This window comes from Perognathus longimembris, chromosome 5, assembly GCF_023159225.1.
Source record: "Perognathus longimembris pacificus isolate PPM17 chromosome 5, ASM2315922v1, whole genome shotgun sequence".
In the NCBI taxonomy this organism is placed as follows: domain Eukaryota; kingdom Metazoa; phylum Chordata; class Mammalia; order Rodentia; family Heteromyidae; genus Perognathus; species Perognathus longimembris.
Genome location: NC_063165.1, coordinates 71276218 through 71301943, shown reverse-complemented (window position 1 = coordinate 71301943; position 25726 = coordinate 71276218).

Sequence of the window (25726 nt, the reverse complement as noted above, 5' to 3'; positions counted from 1 at the left end):
ACTATATTAACTCCAGGTTGATTAGTATTCCCCATTTTAACTTGTTTTAATATTTATTTAATATATCTTTCTCTCTGTGATAGATCTGGTTACCTTGGGTGAAAATAAAACACATTTTCCCTCTTAAATAAATGAAAATATTTAAAACTTCCCACATTACCATTTTCAAGAAAAATAAAATGGTGTTATGCAAAAAGGAAATATATTTACCCTTGACTTCTAAACACAAACTCTGATTGCTTCTTTTCTTTCCCTGAAAGGTTGTGGCTTCAGAGCTTCTCTTGTGCAATAGCTTCTCAGGCAGATGCTAGTCACAATTAGGCCTGGACCGACTGCCCACTTCCTTGTTTCCATGAAGAGAAGTGCCAGTCAAAAGAAGCTTCACAATAAATAAGCTATTCCAATGGAAAACTGGTTCTTTGTTATCTAAACATCATGCTTAGAACCTCTTGGTTGCTTCTTGTTCCTTTTATAGCAACAGTATCATAATCAGTTATTTAACAAAGAGTGAAAACAATAAATTAGGACCTCTATGTACAAGTTACTATTGTCACAAAAAAATTCTTATATTTACAAATAAAAGTAAAGTATAAAAAGTATTTTATGAGGAAAAAAATTAAGATAAATTTTCCACCAATGGCCTTACATTGTTGCTTTCCTCCTGTAAAGGGGGCCAAGGGGTGGGGGTCCAAAATGTAATGGGGCCTGAAAGGGGGGAATCCCCCATCCCTACAAGAACTCAGAGACAGTCTCAAGTAAAAAGATGAATTTATTGGGGAAGTTCTGGATGGACCTGTCCCAAGTTTCAGAAAAACATAGTAACACAAAACAGGACAGCGGCACAGAGACTTACTTCTGGAATATTTCTAAGTACCAACAAACCAATTCAGCTCCAATGGAGAGCTGAATTAGGGGATGAGAGACACAAGATGCGAGAATGCGAATATGTGGCATGGTATAATGGCACTTGAGCTGGCCTGGCCCTAAATAGGGAAAGGTCACAGGAAGCTCCCAGTCCCAAACACTTGACTGACAGGTTCTCTAACCTATAGGCCATGTGCCTGCCCCTGTCTCTTGGGATTCAGGAACTCCCATTACCTGGGGATGGGACATCCCTTCCTGTAGGCATCCAGGCACACCCATCAAGAATTGGCTTGCATGGATTGAGAGGGGGCGGGGGGGAGGGGGGGGGGGGACTATTGTTTACGGCAAGGAGGAATTCCCGGTATTCCAAGCAGATGGGGCCTCAACTCTGAAGCTCAGGAGTGGGGGAGATAGTGGAGATGAAATCAGCTTCTGCCCTCTTTAATCTGATGGAGTCAATCTGAGACCCCTCATTAGCCAATGATGCCGCTGGCCAGATCTGACCTCCATATTACACTCCCTAGTTACTACCCACTCAGTAATTCCTCTATGGTATAAAACTTTGAAGGAACGTTAATATGTAATGCACCAACGTACAAGCAGATACAAGTACAATAATGTGCCAGTTGCCAGTGGTTCACAACTGCCATCCTTTCTATTTAGGAGGCTGAGATCTGATTAAAATCCAGCTGGGGCAGGAAAGTCCATGAGATCCTTATCTTGAATTAAGCATCCATAAGCCAGAAATGGAATGGTGACTCCAGTGGTAGAGCACCACCAGCATGGAGCAAAAAAGCTCAGAAACAGCCCTCAGGTCAAATCTAGGGATGAGAACACACACACACACACACACACACACACACACACGATGTTCAGTTATACATTCTTGCAGATATACTAGTTTATAAAAGAAAAATTATACTGCCTTGAAAATTTTCCCTGATACAATTTTATTAACTTTTCAACTAACATGAATTCCTTATGACTTTGTTTTTCCTTTAGATTTAGTTATTATTCCTAAGTACTTAGAAAATAAATTACTTGGCATGGTGTGTGTGTGTGTGTGTGTGTGTGTGTGTGTGTGTGTGTGTGTGTGTGCACGCATGCTGGTACAGGTGCTTGAACTAAGGTTCTTGGCACTGTTCTTTGGTTTTGACCTGGAGAATGGAATTCTACCAATCCAACCACAACCACAGCTCCACTTCCAGCTCTTTGGTGATTAATTGGAGATAAGAGACTCATAGACTTTCCTGCATGGGCTGGCTTCTAATCAGCTGGTCTTCAGATCTCAACCTCCTGAGTAGCAAGAACCAAAAGCATGAGCCACGGACCTCTGGGTAACTTACTATACTTCATGTAGATAAAAGTCTCTGCCTTTTATATATATATATATATATATATATATATATATATATATATATATATATATATATATATATATATATTCAAGCACAGTGTATCAAGCAACTCCCCATGCCCCAGATATTTTCTTATCTACTTGATACCAGTGCAGAAGATGGTGGGGCAGCTGGTCATTCAAAAATATAAAATAATAATTCATACAGAAGTAAAGGGTTCAAAACCCTTTTTGATCCACAGCCATTTCCTAATAAGAAATTACGTTTCTACCATTTGGGTGAGAAAAATGAGTAATAATTAATTTGGGACTTCCTTTTTGCTCAAAATCTAAAAACACTAAGACAGCAATACTCATAGTAGCTGATCAGGAAGCTATTGCTGTACAAATAAAACTTGCAGACATGCATTGTTCAGGCCGCCAAAATATCAAGAATGACCATTGGCAACTCCTAGGAGAGGAAGCTCTGGGTCCTTGGGATATTCTTCTTAGTAAAAGGATGTTTTTCTGTATCTGGGATAATGGTGACAACAGTAGCAATTGGATCCATTAACATATGCTGAAAATGTGATCTATGGTCAGAAGTTCCTTTTGAGTATCTGAAGTCATTTAGGTAGGTTCTGCATGCATACATGACTGAAGCTCAGAGCAAATTCATCATACCCCTCCATGGTTTATTATTATTATTATTGTGTTTTAGTAGATGTACAAAGGATTTGCCATTCAACAAAGTTGTTTATGATTACAATGTTCTGTGGTCCATGGTCGCATATGTGGATTTCCTGGGAGAGAAGTTTTCATTTCCTTTCTACACACACCTTTCCTCTTTGATGATTTTAAGCTGTTTCCTTTCATGCAATAAATAATGCAATAAATAAATGTGAAAATAGTTTCTTGGAGTCCTGAGAAAGTCTTAAGTGACCTACAACACAGTACCTAACTTACATTGTAACTATTATATTCCATGCACATTGGTAAACACAGTAGGTGTATTTTAACACTTGTAATCCATGAAACCACTCTTTGAAGTACATGATATGATTCCATATGGCCATCACATATGAAGGGTTGACTTGCAGGTTTTTTTCAACTTTACACTGGTACAAAAAATGGCATATATTTAACAGAAACCATACTTTTGAACTTTTCCCAGGCTGGCAGTGTGGCATTCTCTGGAGACACAGGACAGCTACAGCAAAACACAGCTCCCAGTCAGTCCATCCTGAAGGTCCACAGCATAGATAATGTACTGTGTCTGTAAACTGCAGATGCTATCCAACTCTCCCCTATAACCATCAGTATGGACGAACAAAGAGACGTCTTAAACATTTTGGTGGAAGCAGGTGGGGATGAAGGAAGAGTAATAGATATGAGAGAAGTGATTGGAATATTCTGTCTGCATGCATGCATGACAATTTCACAATAATGTCCCATTGTATAGATAATATATATGAATGAAAAAACAAAAATGTAAAGTCAAAAACTAAAAGCAGACCTACAGTACAGTCTTTGTGTACTGTTATTGAACAGATATTCAAAAGAATGAAAAGCAATATACATGATAATTATACATCCATGTTTAAGCCAGCTGAGATGTCCAAAAACAGATGAGTCCATAAACAATGATATATATGTGTGTAATTATAAACACATACACATAGAGATATACACATACACATATATACACTTAGTATGGAGTACCACACAGCAGGAAAGAAGAAATGATGTAATTTGCAGAATGGACTCATGTGTGAGTGAGAAGACAATATCACATATTTTTGCTCATTTGTGGAAGCTGGAAGGATGTAAAGAAAAAATGTATTCATGGATATGTATATATATACACATATATATGTATGTATGTATATGTAGGCACATACATAATATATGTACTCAGAAAACATGGTTCCAACTATGGGGCTATTTAGAGAGATAAGGGTGAGCGGAAATGAAAGAAAGACAGTGAATAATTTCTAAACACATTTCATCTGTATGTGAGATGGTATAAGAATTCTCAATGAAAGCTGTTGATCAATAGGGGTTGAGAGAGCAAGGAAGGAAAAGCAATGGAGAAGGTTATTCAAATTAAAATGTAATGTGTAAAAGGCTGAAATACCATAGAGAAATGGCTTAGCTAAGTTCTTTCACTCTGAAAAAAGGCAACAGAGAATGAATACAATCCAATAAATGAGGCAAAAGAAAAAAGAGAATAGAGAATGTGAGATTGATCTGGAAGAATTGTCTACCTGTTTAGAAGTGTTACAATAAATCCCTCTCTTGCATAACCATGATAGCTAACAAAAAATAAAAATCAGAAATGATTAGGTACAAATAAAATTAAAATGAATAAATAAAAACATAAAAGAAAAGAAGCTTTATGTTAGAACATTTTACACAGGACTCCTGTTCCATGTTACAGGTCAACCGAGTTGCGATCTTTAGTAGGACAGGTTTAGTAAAAGCCGTCTCAATTTGTAATGGTCTTACTGGGGTGTAACTCAGTTGTATATTGAGAAACATTTATAGTCCTATTTTTAAATGAGAAAATGAAGCACATAGGGCATATGCTATTTGTTAAAGGTCACAGGAGTGGCGATAATTGACAAACCCTGAGCTTAAACTTTGGCTATCTAACTCTGGAAAGCGGATACTCAAAGCATCTAGTCAAAACTGAGAAGGGTGCAAGGAAAGCCAGGTGTTGTTGAATCAAGCGACCATGCCAGCTTTGTTAGGGATTCACATCCTGTCTTATTCCTATCCTCTGCACACCTTCAGATCAAATCATACTCTCCTATTTCTCTGCCTTGGTAAGGACACGGGAAACGGTGCCTGTGTTTATACCATGACCAGTCGAGATTAATTTCTAAACAGCTCCAAGGCCACAGCGCTCAGCTACACAAAGCATATAGTCTTTTAAGGAGTCTAGAAAACAGACCACTGCCCACTTGTCCTTTGACTTCTCTTTCTTCTCATTTAGGAATGGGCTCTCTCAGGTTCAAGACTAGGATGGGAGAAATGATCAGTCTCCACTCTTCTGGGTTCTCTTTATTGTATATAGCTCCTTTACAGACAGGAAAATGAAGTTTATTTGTTTGACTTGTTGATGGTTTTTTCTGTCCAATTTACTTTTTTCATAAGTAATAGAAGTAGAGTTCAAATCTGGTTCATCTTCAGCAATAACCAGCACTGCTTGAGATACAGCTTCAAACTCTTCAGTGCAAGTACCTAAGCTGTACTTCCCAGATTGGAGAGAGTGAGGAAAGCATCTCGCTTCTTGTTATTAGAATATTTCTTCAGAAGGTGCTAGTAGAATGTCTCCAAGACAGCTTGATACAAGTGAGAAAAGTGTATATGTTTCTGTGTGTGTGTGTGTGTGTGTGTGTGTCTGTGTGGTCCTAGGGAATGAACCCATGTCCTCATTAACTCTCCCACTGAGCTACATCCACCCCCTCAATTTTAAGGAAGAAACAAAAGGAAGGATTAAAGAGGGGGGAAAAGGCTGGGCCTCACTCAGTAGAGGCAAGCCTATACCATGCCAAGCTTGTCATCAGAGCTGACAAGCAGTGCAGAGCTCCTCCAGATAACTTTCTCCTAGTTACTAAAAAACCTGCACTATTTCTTAGCTTCAGTAAGAAACAGGGGGAGGGGGAATGACAGCTGTATACACAGGGGAAAAAAGCTTTCCATTCCAAACATCTGCATCTATTCACATACATTGAAACAAATATTAACTTTGTTAGATTAGAGCCTCAAATAGAGACCACAACATTGAGCCCATTGTTGTAGTGACTTTGTGAACTGCTTGCATGGCACTAGTCCCTTTTGTTTTATTCCAAGATTGCTTGCTTGCTTGCTTGCTTTATTTATTTCTCTCTCTATTTATTTATTTATTTATTTATTTATTTATTTATTTATTTATGGAAGTACTGTTTTCTAGGAGAGTCAGGAACTTGTCTGTCTCATTGACCGCTGCCTCTTCAACACCTAAAAGAGAAATTGACTCAGAGCAGAGGTTCAATAAATAAATATTTGTTAGATGAGTGATTGAATGATTGCATGACTGGCTGACAAATATTCTGGTGATTTTTTTTCTTAGCTTTGCAGGAAAGAAGTCAAAGGACCGAGTTGGAAATGAGGAAATATTGTACTGTTCCAATGTGTTTGAGAGGGAGGAAAGCCAGCCTTGTCTTGGTCATGTATTGAGATGGAAAAGGTGATAACAGTTTCATAGCCTCGAGCAAAATCATTACATGACCCAGTCAGAGTACAGTGGCATGGACTGATTTACCAGCCTGGACAGAGAATGACTGTTTTGAGACTTCAAGCTCACAGCAGCTCAGAGAAATACTCAATTGCTTTAAGAGAGAAAAATCTACAAGAGAAAGAGCTAAGGTGGTGATGCCCAGAGATGAGATAATATTTAAGTCCCTCACACAGACAGATTATGTTGAAGTCAGTCAAGACCAAAATGGTACCTGTCAGTACTGCAAGTGCTTCAGGCAATATTTGGATTCCTAGAATTATTTGTTGTCAGCTTTGGACAACACAGCATGCCTATTGCTTTTCTCTCCAGTCCAATGCATTGTGGAAGGGTACCTGTTAAATTGCTTGCTCTCTGATTTAAAAGAAAGGTATGTCATTGCATCAAATCTCATTAGTAATTGCAGATATAAGTTTTTATGTGGGGCATGGGGTCTTGGGGCTTGAGTTCAGGACCTGAGAGTTGTTCCTCACCTATTTTGGTCAAGGTTAGTGCTCTAGCATTTGAGCCATAGCTCTACTTAAAGCTTTTGTTTCGTGCTTATTTGAAGAGTCTCACAGAATCTCTTGCTTGGGCTAGCTTTGACCCTCAAAGCCTAGATATCAGCCTCCTGAGTAGCTAGGATTATGAGTGTTAAAGATAATTTTTACAGAAAAACAAAGGACATGAATTGAATATAAGTGGAGAAGTATTTGGATGTTGGAACCAATGATAGATAGGGGAAGGAAATGATGGGAAGAATGCTGGAACAATATTGTATGAGTGGACAAAAGGTCACAACAAAGACTGCATACAATCTTGTAAGATGAACAAAAGGAAAACTGTGTGCCTTTGGCTCACTCCTGTAATCCTTGCTATTCAGGAGACAGCATCTAGTCCCTGAATTCAAGCACCAGTGCCAACACATACAAAAAAAGAGAGATGTAAGAGAGGGGATTAATAACAAATACAAAGGGGGTGGAAATGACTAAAGTATATTTTATGCTTGTGTCAAAATATCACATTGTACAATTAAAATATATGTTAAGTAAACAATAATTTTTACTTAAAATAAAGAATTTATTTCATGTTCTTCCTCCTTCTCACCATATCTTATAGGTACACGTTCAAAATAGCTCCTAAGAAGATAAAAAAAAAAAAACAGAAACTTTCAGCATATTTGGTGCCTGATATATTTAATCAAGATTTTACTCTTCCAGGAAGAAGTAATATATTGTCCAAGTTAGATTATGGAACAAAGTAGAGCTTTGATGAGAAAATCTGAAGGAGAACCCATCTTCAGAAACCAGGGAAGAATTTTAGCCAATAATTTCACACTAATATCTAGCTCACAGCCATTACTGCTAAAAATCAATGTACAATTGGGCCATAGAGACATTTCTCAGCCTCTTATAACAACATAAACAGTATACCTGCCAGGTCCCAGCTACCTGCTCTAGACCTAGCATCATCTAAGGTAACATTAGGCAAAGTTGAATGCTTACAAATTGTATAATTTCACTCATGTGTCTCATCTACCTAAAATGCAAACTGCCTTGCCTTTGCTCTGTTTTCCTATGTGGGGATCTAGTCTATCACAAGCTACTTCCCATCTTCTTGGTGCTAACAGCTTTTCAACCCTTTTTCTTTCTTTTTGGGGCTCTTATTCTTCTGTCAATATTTTTGTCCATATTTAATCTTTACGTATAAGATTTCTGTTGGTTTGGTCTAATGTTAATGTTTCCCAACTATGATTTTAGGCTCTTTATTCATAAATACTACACTTTAATAACTGTACTATTTTAGTATGTATTAGAAAATATGGATGTCACATTTGTACACATGTGGTAACATAGGTTAAAATTGGAGGAAAAATGTTGGATGAGGACAGAAGAAGGTGGTACAGCATTGATTTAAAGAAACAGAAAAACAATGATATTTGTTAAAAATAAATAAATAAAAACAGCAAAAACCATGCATGACTGAAATTTCAAGGCTACTTGAACATAAACTTAGTTTTCCATTGGTCAGCATAATTTTGAAACTCTCCATGGCTCATGCCTGTAATGCCAGCTACTCAGAAAGAGACATCAGGAGGTTTGTGGCAAAATTAAATCTCAATGACCAAGATGGACACAATGACGAGTGTTTGTCAACACAGCTGTTTGTATCTGAGGCATAGGTAGAAGGATTGCTGCTGTTCAAAGTCAGCTCTGGATATAACACAAGACCTTAGTTGCCTTTTTGTTGGTGGTGGTATTGGTAGAGCCAGAACAGGGCTTGAATTTAGCGTCTGTGTAATCTCCTTTACCTCTTGCTCAAGGCTGGCGCTCTATCACTTAAGCCACACCTTCTAGCTTTATGCTAATTTAATCTCAGGAAAGTCCTTGAGATAAGACTCTCATCCAATTTCCTGCCCTCCATTACTTTGAACTGTGATCCTCTCATCTCAGGATTCCTAGTATCTAGGATTATATGTGAGAGGCACTGTACCCAGCTTGTACCTTGTCTCCTGAAACTCTTACATCTTTAAAATGCATCCCAAAGCCATGACTTTTTTTCTTAGTCTACTACAATGATAAAAGCCTGTGCATTTATCCCAGTCTGATACACTTGAGGTAAGTGAGTAATTGTCCTGTATACTGTAAATTAAGATAATATATTCCCAGTTCTGAAAATTTGGAAATAAATAAACTACCACTGTTAACATTGTTAATGCTTTGTCACCCTTTTCTTCAGTTTTTTGAAATACTTTATTACTTAATGGTATATCTTTAAAACATTTATATGTTATGTGATATCTTTATGGTATAATATAACAACACTTAATAGCCTCGTATAAATGTGGACCATCATTCAGGCATGCCCTTGTTGTTGGACATGATAAACTTTTGATTATTACCTGCTTTTTAACAATAAACATTTTTTACATACCAGTTTGAATTACTCCATTAGGCTAAGATTCCTAGGAGAGGAGTTTGTAGGTCAAAGGTCATAAAAATTTTGAAATGACTAGATATTTGAAGGGATTACATATTGAATGTCTTCCCAGAGAAGCCCCTCTTGCTCTAAATTTGTTCTAAATTAATGTTTTATAAATACAGTTTTAGGATCTTTGTCTATAAATATTAATAATATGTTCATAAGTATTAAATTTTAATAATTTTATTTTAATCTGAATTTGAAAATACAGGTCCTGTTTGTACACATTCAAACCTGCATTGAAGCACATTTCACAAAGGACAACAGATGGCTGGAAAGAGGCTAGAAACCTGGGCTTCAGAGTTTTTGTTCTAAAGCACTCTGACATTTCTCAGGCTTTTATTATTAGAAGTGGACCTTGTGAACTAAAAGGACTTTTAGAGAAACCCAGAGTAAGAGAGCCTGGGAAGTGGAAGAACAAAAGCAGAAGAGGCAGAGATGTGAGAAGACCAGAGTTATTGAAACTGTCACTGAATGAACAGGATGGCTAAAGGGGATATAATGGAATTTAAGGATATTCTTTTACATGGAGCCTACATTCTCTTTCACAAAAAGCTTGTAAGTTTTGTTCACTATCTTCGAGAAGTTCAGACAGGTCACATGGAAATTTACCGAGGCTAGTACACAAAGCCTTATAAATGCAAACTTCAAAAGAATATCTGAAAAGCTGGCATGCTATGAATCTATAAAGTAGGTATCTGGGTTAAGGCTATAAGCTTTCAGAACACAAAAAGCCATAAAAGAGGCTTTTAGCTAGTGCTTGGTGGTTTTGAATTGGGGGAGGGGTCAGGGATGGGGTGGGACTTGTGGAGAGCTCTGGAATGTGTTTCAAGTTTACATCTTAAAGAGACCTAGATACAAATATAGGTGATTTTCGAATGTACCCATATGTACTAAGAGTGACTGGTAATTTCCAATGGAGCGGTTTCTGTTTAATGTTTTATTTAAAACTATATATTCAGGAACCACACTTCCTACCAAATCCCAAATGGTAAAAGATCTAAATGTAGATTTGCTATATAAAAAAGGAGAAAGCAGAAGATGGGAACTACTTTTAATTTCAGAATCATGTAAATGCCATATTTTACTAAAAAATAATAGATCAAAAGGTAATATTAAAAAATAAATGGAAAGGAATTATCTGAAGCATTTGTTCTATTGTCATCATAATTGAATTATTACATACATATAATTATCATTATTGCACAGACAAGAATTATTTCAAACTGTAAAATAGCGTTTTGACTCAGCACCCACAAATCCTATGAGAAACATAAAAATAAGAAGTACAAAAACAACAATTTAAAAAATGCACTTGCACTGGGCCCCAGTGGGGCTCACGTTTGTAATCCTACCTACTCAGGAGGCTGAGACCTGAGGTTTGAAGCCAGCCCAGGCAGAAAAGCCCCTGAAAGACTCTCATCTCCAATTAGCCACACAAAAACCAAGTGGTGCTGTGGCTCAAAATGGTAAGGCACTAGCCTTGAGGAAAAGAACTTAGTGACAGTGCCTAGGCTGAATTTAAGCCAAAAAGAAAAAAACACATTTCCACAACTAACTACCTAATAATTCATGGATATGTGTTGTATCTCATACATGTACATAAAACTATGGGAAAGAATCTTTGTATATGCATAGATCACTTCAAACATCCTCCACCTCAGAATTTTCTCATTTCAGACATTGTGGTTACAATGAGGTCCTCTTGTAGTCTAGAAAATTAAAATTTAAGCATATATGTGCTCTTGAGCCACCAAATTCTGTTCATTAAATTATTTTCCATAGTAGCATCTCTCTCTCTCTCTATCTCAAAGTCTTTATTTTATTAGTTACATTTTTGGTGCCTCTATTTAATTGTTTTCTGGAGACATCATTTCCCACTTACCCCAAGGCTGTTCATCTATGGATCATATTCAGACCACTTTTGTAGATCAGCCTCTCCTTCAGGAGAACCTCTCATAAGAAGAGAAGGAAATGTTGGGAATGAGACACTTGAAGATGATATGAAGATCCTAACCATCTTTACTGTATCTTATTTACAATCTGGAATTACTTTAGCTTTATTCTTAATATAACAGTCTCAGTTTACCCAGAATGCTGCTAGGGTTGTCTAGTGAGATTATCAGGTCACTACAGGCTTTGTGCTGAAGCCCATTACTCTTCTGCTTAAGCCACAGCTCAACTTCCAGGGTTTTGGTAGTTAAATGAGAACAAGCATTTCAAAGACTTTCCTGACTGGGCTGGCTTTGAACCATAAACCTCAGATCTGTCTCCTGAGAGCATAGAATTACAGATCTGAGTCACCAGTGCCCAGTTTGATAGAATAAGTGTGTGTGTGTGTGTGAGAGAGAGAGAGAGAAAGAGAGAGAGAGAGAGAGTGTGTGTCCTGGGGCTTGAACTCAAGCTCTAAGCATTGTCCTGAGCCTTTTTGCTCAAAGCTAGCACTCTATCATTTGAGTCACAGCTCTACTTCTGTTTTTTGAGTTTTTTTTTTTTTGTATATTTGTTAATTGGAGATAAGAGTCTCAGGGACTTTCCTAACTAGTCTGGCTTTAAATAGAGATCCTCAAATCTCAGCTTCCTGAGTATCTAAGATTATAGATATGAGCCACCAGTGCCCAGCTTAATAGAGCAATTTTTAAGAAGAAAAACTTTAATATAAAGGATTAGAACAATGACTGATTTGACAATGAGTTGGGCAAGTAAGAAAACTTTGACATAATTTTGAAAATAGAAAATATGAAGAGCCCTCATCATCCCTAATGTTGCAAGCAAGCACCCAGAGATGTGCTCCACAGCTTATCTCAGAAATTGCAAAGGAACTTATATTTTTGTCAGAAACTGAGATTTTTGTCCATTCCTTACAAGTGAACAAGTTAGCCTGCAAAAGATTTGTAGATACAGGCACAGGCATCGAATTCTGGAGTCAAAGCCAGGAGACTTTGCTACTAATGTCACAAGATAGAATGCTATCTTCATGGAGGTGATCAGCAACAGCCAGGACCTGGAGGAAGCTGTTGTCCTGTGGGTGATGATAGTCAATGTGAAAAGGGCAGGAGTTGGAGACATTGGAGAGCCCTACAGTCCAGTGCTAGAGAAAGCCTCACACACTGTAGAACACAAAACAAGGCTCGTGTGTCACACAAGCACATGGAAACCTGGAAGGCATGTGGCAACAAGAAAGAGAACCCATTTGTATTGACGGCTCATCATTGCTCTCAGCTTACAAAACTGCAGTGTATGCTTCCAAAAGAAAAAAAAAATGTGTAAGGGCCCAGATCTATTACGACAAAGCTGGTGAATATGTGTGAACAAGCAGCCTCATTATCAGCTCCAGAATAGGAGTCAGCACTTTGTTTTCCATACTTGATGCAGCCTATGTAGATCATGGTACTTTGCTACTTTTGAGTATGCTGATCTCCATCACTCAGGTAAATCTACTTTTACCACTGTCAAGACATTCTCCTGAGCCTTTTCTTGCTGAGTTTGTATTCCAATAAGCCTTTCAAATCACCCAACTAATGGGTTAGGTACAAGATATGTTCCTTCAAAAACCCAAATGAATTTACAATGCTCAATATTTATTTCTTATTGGTGAGTAGTATAATAGCTTGTTCTTTCCTTTGAAAGAGAGGCCATAGCATGCCCTTGATTACTAAACCATCAAAAACTTCAGTAAAGGAGAAGGTCCTGAAACATTACAGAGTTGTAGCCTTTTGGATCACGAGTCTTAGTAAGTCACCGAAAGTACTTGCCATCTCTTACATTTCAAATAAAATTAAAATGATATCATAAATCCAATGAGGCAAACTATCATGATGTGATATTCTCCTATGTTCCAGGTGCTGATTGAGCATAATATGACTGAAATCAGGAGATTAAGAAAATGCAGAGCCAAGAATGCCTGTAATACTCTTTGTTGTCTTCTCAATGGACACACTGGTTATAGGAGTGGAGAAGGATTCATTCCATGTGCTAGACTATCTGTTAATGTACTGTGGAAGGGTACTATATCTGGTAGAGAAGATGAAATTAGAATGACAATTTGGTCAAGTTTGAAGCAGTTCACTGTTGCCTTCCATAGTCCATCTAATTTTTGCAGTACCAAAACAAAGTACTATGTTAATGGGTGGGTGATGAGAATATCTTATTATAACAGCTCTTATGGTCAGTTCAAAAGTACTATGTGAGGGATATCCCAAATGTTAAGTATGTTTATTTCAGTTACACTTGCATATACTGGAAAGCTTACCACCAGTATGTTCATGGATTCAATATAAGATGGGTCTTAACCAGTTATTTTATTCTCATTGGGGTGGGGAATAATGATGTTTTGTGTCCTTTGTATCAGCATTAATTCAGATTTTATAGCAAAATGCTCTGAAAACACACAGGCATTCACTTTTCCCTCATATATTATTATTTGAGTAATGCCACAGGCATCTCTGGATCATGACAAAAGAATTATGATTTGATACAGTGGTCTTTTTATTAGCAAGAGCTCAGTCCATGGATCAAAAGTCTTGAGAAGCATTATATCAGTATTCAGTATGTGCATGTTTTTCTTGTTATTATTCTCTTTTAACCAATGTAGCATAATAGCTCTCTACTTAGTGTCTGCACTGTGTTAGATAATATAAGTGGCCTGGGGAGAGTTTAAGGCATATGGAGGGTGTAAGCAGGTTATATACAAGCACTGGCTTTTATACATGGAAATTGAGCATGCATGGATTTCGCAATCTGTTAAAAGTTCTGAACCAAACTTTCACTGATACAGAAGGATGATTATATCTTTTGATATTGTTGAATTCTTCTTTAGCATAGTCTGTGATTAATATTTGAATATAGATCAGACCTACTAGCTGATACTTTAGTATTCTAACCTTGCTGCTTATTAAAGTAATTATACTTTCTTATTCCAAAGTGGCTAAGCACTGTTTCTGAACTTCTATTTGAAGATCCTGATCAACCATCACTACCAGAGAGAGCAAAATCTCTTGGTGCATCCTGTGCCTGACCTCCTCATCCACGATTCTCTATTCACTTTTTAATGTAGGTCTTCCGGGCACTTCTGGGAGCATTCATGGCCAACTAAGAGATTCTGTAAGTCTTATGTAGTTGAGTCATCCAAACATAGACACCTCTTAAGACTTTTGGTTCTTTCTTTACTATTTGCTTTATTTATTAAGAGCCATCATATACCTAGGCCTTTAAAAGCTACCTCAATAGTATACTAGAACACTAAGTGAGGCTTTGTACCAGTATGATGAAACATACATTGTGTGGAAGTGGGTCATTAGCAAACTTGAACTTAGCCAGTTTTAATTAAGTCCAGTTATCCTTATCTTACCTTATTCACATTCCCAATAATCAACCTAAGTCATTACTTTTTTTCTGTTAGTGCTCACAAGTTAGCCCATGATGAAACTGTATTAGAGTCCAATCTCTTTCTTACCTAACCGGGTTCTGTAATTCTCAGATAGAAGGTACTAGTTACTGACCATCACAGGAGTGAAAACTATACTAGAGTCCAATTTCTTTCTTACCTAACTGGGTTCTGTAATTCTCACGTAGAAGGTACTAGTTACTGACCGTCACAGGAGTGTTATAGGCAAGGGGAAAGGTGGAGGTAGACCCTGAGGAGGATGAGCATGGTACTTTAAGGTAGCTGTTTCATTTTTGGATTCTGTCCTGTTGTTTCATTGTTGTTGTTGTTATTGTTTGAGGGATTGAACTCAGTATCTTGGTGCTATCCTTTAGCTTTTTCACTCATGGACTTTTCTCATGGACTGGGCTGACTTTGAACAGTAATCCTCACATCTAAGCCTCGTGGATGGCTAGGATTACAGGTGTGAGTAACTGGTGACTAGCTTTTTTCGCACAGATATCTGTATAATGCAAGGAAAATAGGTAGTTTTTCAAATCAGCAAAGTTCATAAAAACTTGGGGATTCACTAATTTCAACTGCATCTATCTAGAAGTCTCTGCATAATCACCAGGCTTTGTTTCTCTACCATAGCCTTTAATCAGAGGTAGGAGATTCATAAAATGTGTGAATGCAGCCATTTTAGTGACTTTTTAGAATTGTCTTATATTGAATCTTCAGTTTCTCTATCTTCTACTACAGATGAGTGATTTGTTTAACTGCTATCAGGAAGACCCTTGGACTTTTAAAATTAAAGTTGTTGATTAATAGACAGATCAAAGGCTCACTTTCTGTCTCTTCACTACATCAGTGGCACATAGTAATAGTCTCCATTTTCACAGTGTTTAGAATCGATTTGCAATTGCTAAGCATCTCTTGGATTTGTCTGCATAGACTAGCTTCATACTCTGATTCTCAGATCCTAGTCTCATGAGTAGCTAGGATTACAGGCCTCCCCCTGTGGGTGACACTTGTGAGTCCCTGTACTGATCAGCCACTAGATGACCCAAGGACTCTTGTTCAAGTTGTTGAGTTGGTGGAGAGTGACAGAAAGTACTTTCCTGGGAAAGACAATTCCTAATTATATCAAATGAAAGTCTCCAAAGATGGGAGGAACTACAAATTAGCTAACACTCATCGCCCAAGAAAGATAGATTCTTGGGATCCTTTTCCCCCCTCCATTCTCACCAGTGTTTATTTTGTTTGTATTCTTTATTTATTGTTTTAATTTTATTTTATTGTCTAGGTCAGAGACATTGCAGTTACATACATAAGGTACTGAGTACATTTCTTGTCATACTTGTTAACCCCTCCCCCATTGTTCTCTCACTTTTCCTCCCACCCAATTTGCACTGTCAATGTAAATGTGTAGCATCACTGTGCAAGTCAAAGGTTCCTCAAAAAATTAAAAGCAGAACTACTCTATGATCCAGCGAAAATGGAATGAAGAAACATGATGACACTTTTATGGGAAGGGATAGATAGGAGGGGAGAATAATAGAAGGGAAGATGCTGACCAAGATGCATTGTACACATAAATGGACATGCTACAATGATGCCCTCTACATTGTACAAAAATGTACTCATTATTTGGCTTATGGACAGGTAAACCTGTGTACATCACCTTTATAATAATTTAAAAAAAACTTAATAAAAAATTGAAAAAAAGAAAGATCAACATTGGGTGAATATCTTCTGTGCTGGATCCCAGTGGGAAAGATATTTGTGACTACCTGTAAGGTACTTCAAGAATGAAGAGAAAGGAAGACTGGGAATAGCAGAGAGAGAAAGAGGAGGGAAAAAAGAAAATGGAGACAAAGGAAGGGAGGGGAGGGGAAGGAGGAGGAGGAGAGGGAAGGGGAGGGAAGGCTAAGTAGTGTGTTTGTGACTTTGAGAACATTTAGATGCTATCACAAACAATCAAATTTCATAAGGGAACACCAGAAAGCAAAATGCTCATGATAGAGGTATATGCAAATCATACCATTTGAGTGAGTTTAACTCTATTTGTTGCAGAGTAAATACCAAGTAAGGCTTCATTACCACATTACCTCACTATACTGTACCTTTTATGTAGTATTAGTTCCATAATAAAAGTTTTCCTTTTTCTCCCCTTTTTAGTCTCTAACATTTCCCAGGCGCATAACTTTTGGCAAGTTAATTAATCTCTCTGTTGCTTAGTTTCATCATCTGTAAAATGCAGATTATACTAATAAATAACTCATAGGTTTGTTTTTAGAAATAAGTCAATTAACACATGTAAGGTGTTGCAGTAGTTTCTGACATGGACTGAACACTTAGTGCTACAGTTGCTAGTTGCTGTTGACTTTTTTTTTTTTTTTTTACAAAAGTCTGTTCAAATTCCAATGCCTGATCTAAAGTAGAGAAACAGCTATCTGAAGATCAGGAAGGCATTTACAGGCCGCTACCTGTGTCTTCTGATGTTGCTCATTAAGTTCTAGAATTTGTCTGAAAAAAATCTGCTTACGAAGCTGGGCAGAAGACTGTGTCCTAACATGATAATTATAAACCATATTTGACATTTGTATTATTGAATATGCCAAGTGAGTTATAATGTGTTCCTTAGACCTGTATCAAAGCTAGGGACATTAAAATATGAGATTGGAAGTTCTTCATTTCCACAAAGAAAAAGGTGAGTTATATACAGTGACTATCATATCCTTACCAATACATTATTTTAAAGCAAAGCTTTGGTAATTTGATCTGTCTGTGTTTGGGTTTGGAAAGAGCTATGACAATTGTCCTCATTGTGAACTCAGGTTAAAAGCCGAAACTTCAAGTTATAGTTCAGTTGCAAAAGGTTCTGGATATACCCTGCCTTATTATTACCAGAAATAAAAAACAGATGACCTCTGTTTCCAATAGCAATGTGTTTGTACATTTTTGCCTTCTTAATTTGATAAGCAGGTAACTCTGCCTCCCTTTTCATTGAGAAAAGGAAGAATCATTTGAACATGCATTCATTAAAAGACTATTTATTTTCCATAGCTATGAGATTAGCCACAGTTACACTCATGTTCTTCCTTTTTCCTCCAGATCTTAGAGGATGTTGGCATCCTGTCTTCTCTTCTAGGTTGGTCTACAATGCCTTTTATCCTGGAAATTGATAAATTAATTTTATTCCCTCATGGATAACATCAGGTCTTCCTTTTCTACCTATTACTTCCTCTATTATGAAACACATGATATTCTATCAATTTGAAACTATTGCTTTTCATTTTACATCATCCCTTTTTTTTTCTGTGACTTTATTATTCCTGAACAAAACATCCAATTGAAATTTTACTAGCAAAATTATGCATACATTTGTCTAGTTACAATTAATATATTTTCATTATTACCTTTAAACGATTGTACAAGGGAGGTGTCATTTCATAAATGAGTCTATGCATACAGTGCATCTTGTGTATCTCTCTTCCACTCACCGTTTCCCTTACACTTTTCAATGTTGTGGTATATACAATGATTTCTTGACTTTATTCTCCCTTTCTCCCCTTCATCACCTACCCCTCTTTCTCTTCTCACCTCCCTTGCAATTACCTATTTCTTGGTGTTTATTTTGTTTGGCTTTTACTTACTCTTTCTGAAAAATTGTGCGATTTGAACTCTCAGTAGTGCCTATTATAATAAAATTAATTTGTTTGGAACTGCTTGCAAAGCACCCAGTGTGTTTACTTGTGGATTTATATAGGTACATTCTATCTACCACTAATAAAAGAAACCATGCAAACTCTGTTTCTTGGGGTCTGCATCATCTCTTTTTTATTTTTTCCCTTCTTTCCATCACATGTCTTTCTACTTGTAGTCTTATTTCTTTGCATGTCTTAAAGTGGAGTTTGTCTAACACAACTTCCATATGCAACTTTTCAAGATAGTAATTTTGGAAAAATATTTTCTTTTTTATTTTAATTTATTGTTAATTTAATTTAAATTTAATTTTAATTGCATCACTAAAGTTATTCTTTATTCTGTTAGTCACTTTTTCTTAATCACTAATCACTTCATTTGTATCAATGTATATTCTATATTGTATTTAGACATATGTTTTTTCTATTCTTATTTAAGACACACTAGAATATTAAAAACTCTCAAGATATTCATGCTAAGACATCCATCCAATAAATACAAATTGGGTTGCACGTACTATTTATTATTTTTTATTCATTTTGTATATTGGCAAAGCAGGGAAAGAAATTTTCTCATGCCTCTGTTCCAACTTATATCTAGCATTATACCATTGATTTTTTAAGATCTGATCATATTTTAAAGCCTTTGTAACATGATGAAAAAGCTTAGAAATTATACATTATTTTAGTAATTAAATCATTTAGAAACATCAGGAATATGACAAAGAATGAAAATGTTGCTATGCCAAAGTGTAAGAAAGGAATGAAAGAGAAAAATACTTGCTTTTACTTTCTGAGTAATTTTTTTATTTCAGGTAGTAGTGTCTGCTTTTTAAAACAAATTGAACATATAAGAGTAATAATGTATTCAAAAATTTAAGAAAGCAATTAATGGTACCAGCAATACTAGTATTAATTAAAAGTTTAAATTATCATTTTTACTTCAGACATGCAAAATCATTTCTGCATGAAGAAACAACAATCAATTTATGGATCTAACATATAATTTTTAATAATATATGTTAATGAATGTTTTTATAAAATAACTTTTTAAAGCATAACATTAGTTTTTATAGTATAATTATTCATGGAACTTCTGAATCTTCTAACTTCTTGATTACAGGAAATTCCCTACTCAAATTAGTCAAACTTAATGGCTTCATGACATTTAAGTTTATTTCAATCTCCAAAAGTTCCCAGCAGATGTTCTATGGGCGGGTAGTAGCTCTCCTACTGACCATCCTCTGAGGAGAATGTCAAAGATCCAGGCTTTGTTTATTTACAGGGTTTTCCACAGAGGCTGCTGAGAATTGACTTCCCAGAATGCACCTTCCCTTAGCTGAGTGGATGTAGATTTGGTTGAACATTTAATATTCAACAGTTTTCTAGCAAAAGAAAAATGTACAGCATAGTGTTCCTGAGTGGGATATTCTTCACAGCATACACGTATGATGTTATTTCTGTGAAGTGCAGATCTCATGGCTCTGGGAATGAAGAGGCTGATGTACAGCTGACATCTCTTGTATTCACATGTAATTGTCCATTTACAAAGTTTTCTTTTTTACTTCTGCAACGTTTGACTCCACTGATAGCATGATTTTAGTTGCCAATGAGCAAAAAAAAGGTTTCAATAGATGTTCCATTGATCTAGAAATTGAGACTGCCACCTGGACATTTTGAGCTTTTCACTAATTTTTCCAAAGTAACTATTGAGAAAATGGATAATTTATTGATTGGTGTGATGGATACTGCTTATCAGGGAGAAATTATGGTACCGCTAAACAATGATCACAGAGAGAACTGTAATTGGAACATGGGGGTTCTCTGTGCTACCCTTTGGCATGTACCTGTTTATCAGTACAATTAGGGGCTGTGGTCTCATCTGAAGACTTGACTGGAAAAATTAGCTCTGCCATATGGTTGTTGGAAAGTCTCAGTTCCTTGTCACATAAGCATTTCTCTCAACCAGACTATTTTGTGACTCATTAACTGGCTTTCCCTGGGGTGATTAATGTGACGGAGAGTAAAAGAGAGTATGCCAAGACAGATGCCACAGTCTTTTTATAACTTCGTATTGAAGCTGAATCTCATTATGTCAGCTTGGCTTTATTCATTAGAAGATTCATTAGGTCCAGCCCATTCTCAAGGGATGGTATTATACTGGACATGTGTAACTGGAGGCATGGGTTATAGAGACTACTTTAGAAGTTTTCCACTATACAGGCTCTAATGGTAAGCAACTATACTTCTCATGCTGTTCAAATAATTTCTTTCTTTTTTACTTTCTTTGTCTTTTCCTATCTTTTCTTCTCCTCCTTTTCCTCTTCCTTTTTTTTTTTTTGGCCAGTCCTGGCCTTGGACATAGGGCCTGAGCACTGTCCTTGGCTTCTTTCTGCTCAAGGATAGCACCCTACCATTTGAGCCACAGTACCACTTCTGCCTTTTTCTGTTTATGTGGTGCTGAGGAACCGAACCTGGGGCTTCATGCATGCTAGGCAAGCACTCTACCACTAAGCCACATCCCCAGTCCTATTCAAGTAATTTCTTCTTGGTAGATTACACAGTTGTATAAACAATGTCCTGGTTTTGAATCTCCTATGAATAAAAAGCATGGTGTACATTTCCAGACTTGGTGATGAGAGAACCCACAGTCCTCTGTGGAAGCGTCTCCAATCATTCAGCCAATGAATAAAGAGAAGATGAAATACTTTTGTCCATCTTCTCCACTGGCCAGAACTTTGTCACATAGCCATCATAACTGCAAGGAAGTTAGGTATGGAAATGTATAGAAGTCAGAGAGATTAGCAAAACTAACAACTTCTTCCAGGCAGCTAATTTTCAAGAAGTCACACACATTGTCAACACCTCTAGATACCACTTTTTCAGCTAAGTAATTTCTTTGCACAAATAAGTTTACACACAGCTAAAAATATGCCACAAACACAGTGACTCAAATACATTTGTTTATTCCCCTCTAGCTAGATTTCTCATTTTGAGCCAGTAATTTCTCCCCAAGCCCTGAATAAAGTGTCACTTTATATACAAAATTATTGCAACCTATAATTGAAAGATAGTTTAATATGAGAATTATTTTCTTTTAAAACTAAAGTATTAACAATTTTACAATGTTTTCAGAAAAACTGAACTGCAGAAACGCTAGATTATTAGTTCAAAATATATTGTAATTAATGCAGAATTTTTTGAACTTTAAAATTGGCAGAAATAAGTATGTATCCTATTTGCATCTGAAGTTTCAAATGCTATGGAATTGTTTTAATAGTCAAAGTGGACATAGATATAATCCATGGTTTAATTAACAATCAGGAGTTCTTAATAGTGGACTCCAGTGCCTTGGGGAGTTAGGTCAGGGAGATTATCCCATTACTAACATTATACTGTATCATTTCATCGCTATTGTGCTACAACAATCATTTGTGACCCAGGAAGGTGAGGGCTAAATTGTGAAAGAACACAGCCTTTATGTGCTATAGAAGTTCAGTCGTTGTAAATTCAAATGAGAACAGTATAATTTTAAGGTGTTAAGTAAAATTCCCATTGTAACCCCAGAGAAAATAACTGGGCTGAGTGTGATGATATACTTCTGTATTGCCAACTATTTGGAGTTGGAGATAAGAGAACAAAAGTTCTAAGATGGTACAAAGAAAACCCGGACTAAGAAAAATACAGTGCTATAGCTAGAGCTGATGGTTCATGTAATTATTTGGGTAGCTGAGATTGAGAAGATGGTGATTCTAAGGAATCTGAAAAAGAAAAATTCACAAACCACTCCTCAATTCATAGTGGGGTGTAGTGGCACATGCCTGTCACCCCAAGCTACATGTGGGAGGCTGTAATTGGAAGACCATGGTTCCTGACTAGTCCTTGCAGAAAAGTTCTGGAGATACCCTCTCTCAGGAGGAAGCTGTGCCTGTTATCCCAGAAACTGTGCTAAGCCTAAAGTCAGGTATGCACTGTGGTGGGAGACCCTAATACCCCTAAGTGAAATACAGGGCTAGACGTGTGTGCACCAAGTTGCAGAGCTTGAGTTCAAACTTTAGGAGCCCCCTCTAAAAAAATGAAGTTAGCACAACTCATGGTTTGTAATAATCCAGAAATTTTTAATAACATATGTTCACAATGAAAACCAAGAGACAGCTGGAATATGGTGGCTCACTTGAATTCTAGCTACTCAGAAGACTGAGAACTGAGGATTATGGTTCAAAGCATGCCTAGGTAGGAAAGACTTTGAAAATTTCCTAAGTAACTGCCCCAAAGCTGGAAGCAGAGCAGTGGCTGAAGTGGTAGCAAAAAAGCTCAGGGACACACCCAGGCACTGAGTTCAAACCTCAGTATGGATACAAAAGAAAAAGAGAGAAGAATCTAAAATCAATAAATATATCAGAAACTAAAATAACAAAATCCAAATATAACGCTATATTAATAAAATGATAAAGATTAGAGAATAGCTCAACAAAGAATAGGAAAACAGTGGAGAAAAATTCTTTGAAAAGATCAACACATGTGGCAAAATTTCAGCAGGATGGGTGGAGAATGAAAAGAAAAAGTTCAAATTAGTGTAATCAGACATGGAAGTAGAAAAGTTAGCACTGACTCTTCAGGAATCAAAATAATTTTAGGAGCCCACCATGAACTACTGTATATAAATACATTTGCTAACCTAGATGCAATACATAAAACTATACCTATGGAGAGTAAATCTGGAAGAAACAGACTGAAAATATGTGTAACTTCTCAGCAGTCTATAGTAGTATATATCAAGTAAGCAGTCAGTGCTTTAGCAGACACCAACAGAGGGTCGAATAAATCAACTAACTTTGCCACTATTAACTTGGAGAGACATAAAGTTTTGAGAGTTGAAGCCCCATTCCCACTTAATCGTTCCTTTCCTCACTCAGGAAGGACAAGTTGTGGTCTGTGTGCCTCACTGAACAGCAAGATTATAAGACTCCCGAGTTCAATTCAATTGAGTTCAAATATCTCAGAGATATTTGTATACTTATGTTTACGCTTTACTCACCTTACTCACGTGAGGTGATGAATCCATGCACAAAATGTAGTATCCCTTAAAATGAAATAGCATTCAGACTTAAAGAAGGAACTCTGACGTAAGCTACAAAATGCATGAATTTTTTCATTGTGCTATGTAAAACAAGTCAGTAAGCAAAAGATACACAGTGTATGATTCCAGTTACATGGAAACTTAGAGGAATCAAAAACTTTATGGACAGAATGTCCATAAAGAAGGGTAATTGACCAGGGCCTTGAGTAAGAGAGAACGGAGAATTCTTTTCTTTTTTTTTTTTTTTTTGCCAGTCCTGGGCCTTGGACTCAGGGCCTGAGCACTGTCCCTGGCTTCTTCCCGCTCAAGGCTAGCACTCTGCCACTTGAGCCAAAGCGCCGCTTCTGGCCGTTTTCTGTATATGTGGTGCTGGGGAATCGAACCTAGGGCCTCGTGTATCCGAGGCAGGCACTCTTGCCACTAGGCTATATCCCCAGCCCCGAGAATTCTTTAATGAAGAATACAATTAGTTTTATATGATGAGTTTTGAAGCTAGAGGTGAGGGGGTATGCACAGTAATTAGGAATGCATTTAATACTGGACTGTACATTTAAAAGATGGCAAATATTATATGTATGTGCCACAACTAAGTTTTTGAAAGGATTTGTAAAACTAAAAAGATTTCCCATACAATATTGTTTTCTTTGGGTTTTATTTTGTCTGTTTTCTTTCCTGAAAAAGGTTCTCTTTCCATTTTGCTGCCCAGGTTTACCTGCAACTCAAAATCTTCCTGTGTCACCCTCTCAAATGCTGAGATTACAGTCAGCGTCAACATACATTATTTACAATTTTCTTTTAATAAAAACTTTAAATTTAGCTGGGTGCTAGTGGCTCATTCCTGTAGTTGTAGCTACTTAGGAGGCTGAGATCTGAGGATCATGGTAGGAATGTCAGTGAGGCTCTCCTTGAGTAAAAAGCTCAGGGACAGTGCTCAGGCCTTGAGTTCAAGCCCCAGGATGCGCGCGCACACACACACACACACACACACACACACACACACACACACTTCAGTTACCCAAGAATTTCTAGTTGTTTCCCAAAATTAAAACCATAAAGGAGCAATTCTTAGGTTTATTTTAAATGTTTAAGAGTAAACATAATATAGTTTCAAGTAAGCCTCTTTTAAAAGCTGTACAATCAATTTCCTAAGGACATATGCTATTGAAAGAGAAGAGAATCATTCAGACTGCTCTTCCCCACCAAGCAGTTTTGGAACACAACATTCTCACATAAAGCTCAAATTAGGCTGGACAATTGCATTTCAGCTTTAATACACGGTTTAGTAGCATTCCTGAAATTTGTTCTACATCTCTAAAGTTACTGAGGTTATTAGGCTGCTTAACTGCTGTTAAACTATAGCAGCAGGATCAGTTTCTTTCTTCTTCTTCCTCTTCCTTTCCTCCTCCACCTCCTCCCCGTCCCTCCTCCTCCTGCAGCTGCTTCTTCCTCCTCTTCTTCCTCTTCTTCCACCTCTCCCTTAGTTTCTTCCTTCTTCTTCTCTTTCTTCTCCTTCACCTTCTTCTCCTTTTTCTCCTCCTCCTCCTCCTGCTTTTTGCATGTAATGGGGCTTAAACTCAGGTTGTCTCACGCTTGCTTGTCTTCTTGCTTATGGCTAGTACTCTACCACTTGAGCTACTCCTTGAGTCTGGCATCCTGGTATTTTCACTGTATCAGAGCTCGATTCTTAGGAGTTTTCTGCCTGGCCTGGATTTGAAACTTTACCCTCCTGTTGCAAACAGAGGCTGCGATGACAGAAGTGAGCCACTGGTGGCCTTCCCTATTACCTTCTTTTGTTTCCTTAATTGTTATTAGGTATTATTTCAAACAGTTGTGCAAAGGTATTTCAATTTAATATCTCTAGATGTACAAACATATCTTGATCAGTGTCAATCCTGTTATTTCCCTATCCTATCCCCAATCCCAACTCTACCCTTGTACATTTCCAAACTCCATTTTTAGGTATGTACATGACCACCATGCCTGCTTTTTCCACAGTTCTTCTCTGTGTATCTGACCCTCCCTTTAAAGTAGAGTGACAACTAATGTGGTAAAGCAGTTGGAACATAGCACAGGATCTTCACCACTTAAACCTTATTCCAAAAAAGAATTTTTTTCACATTCCAACAATTAA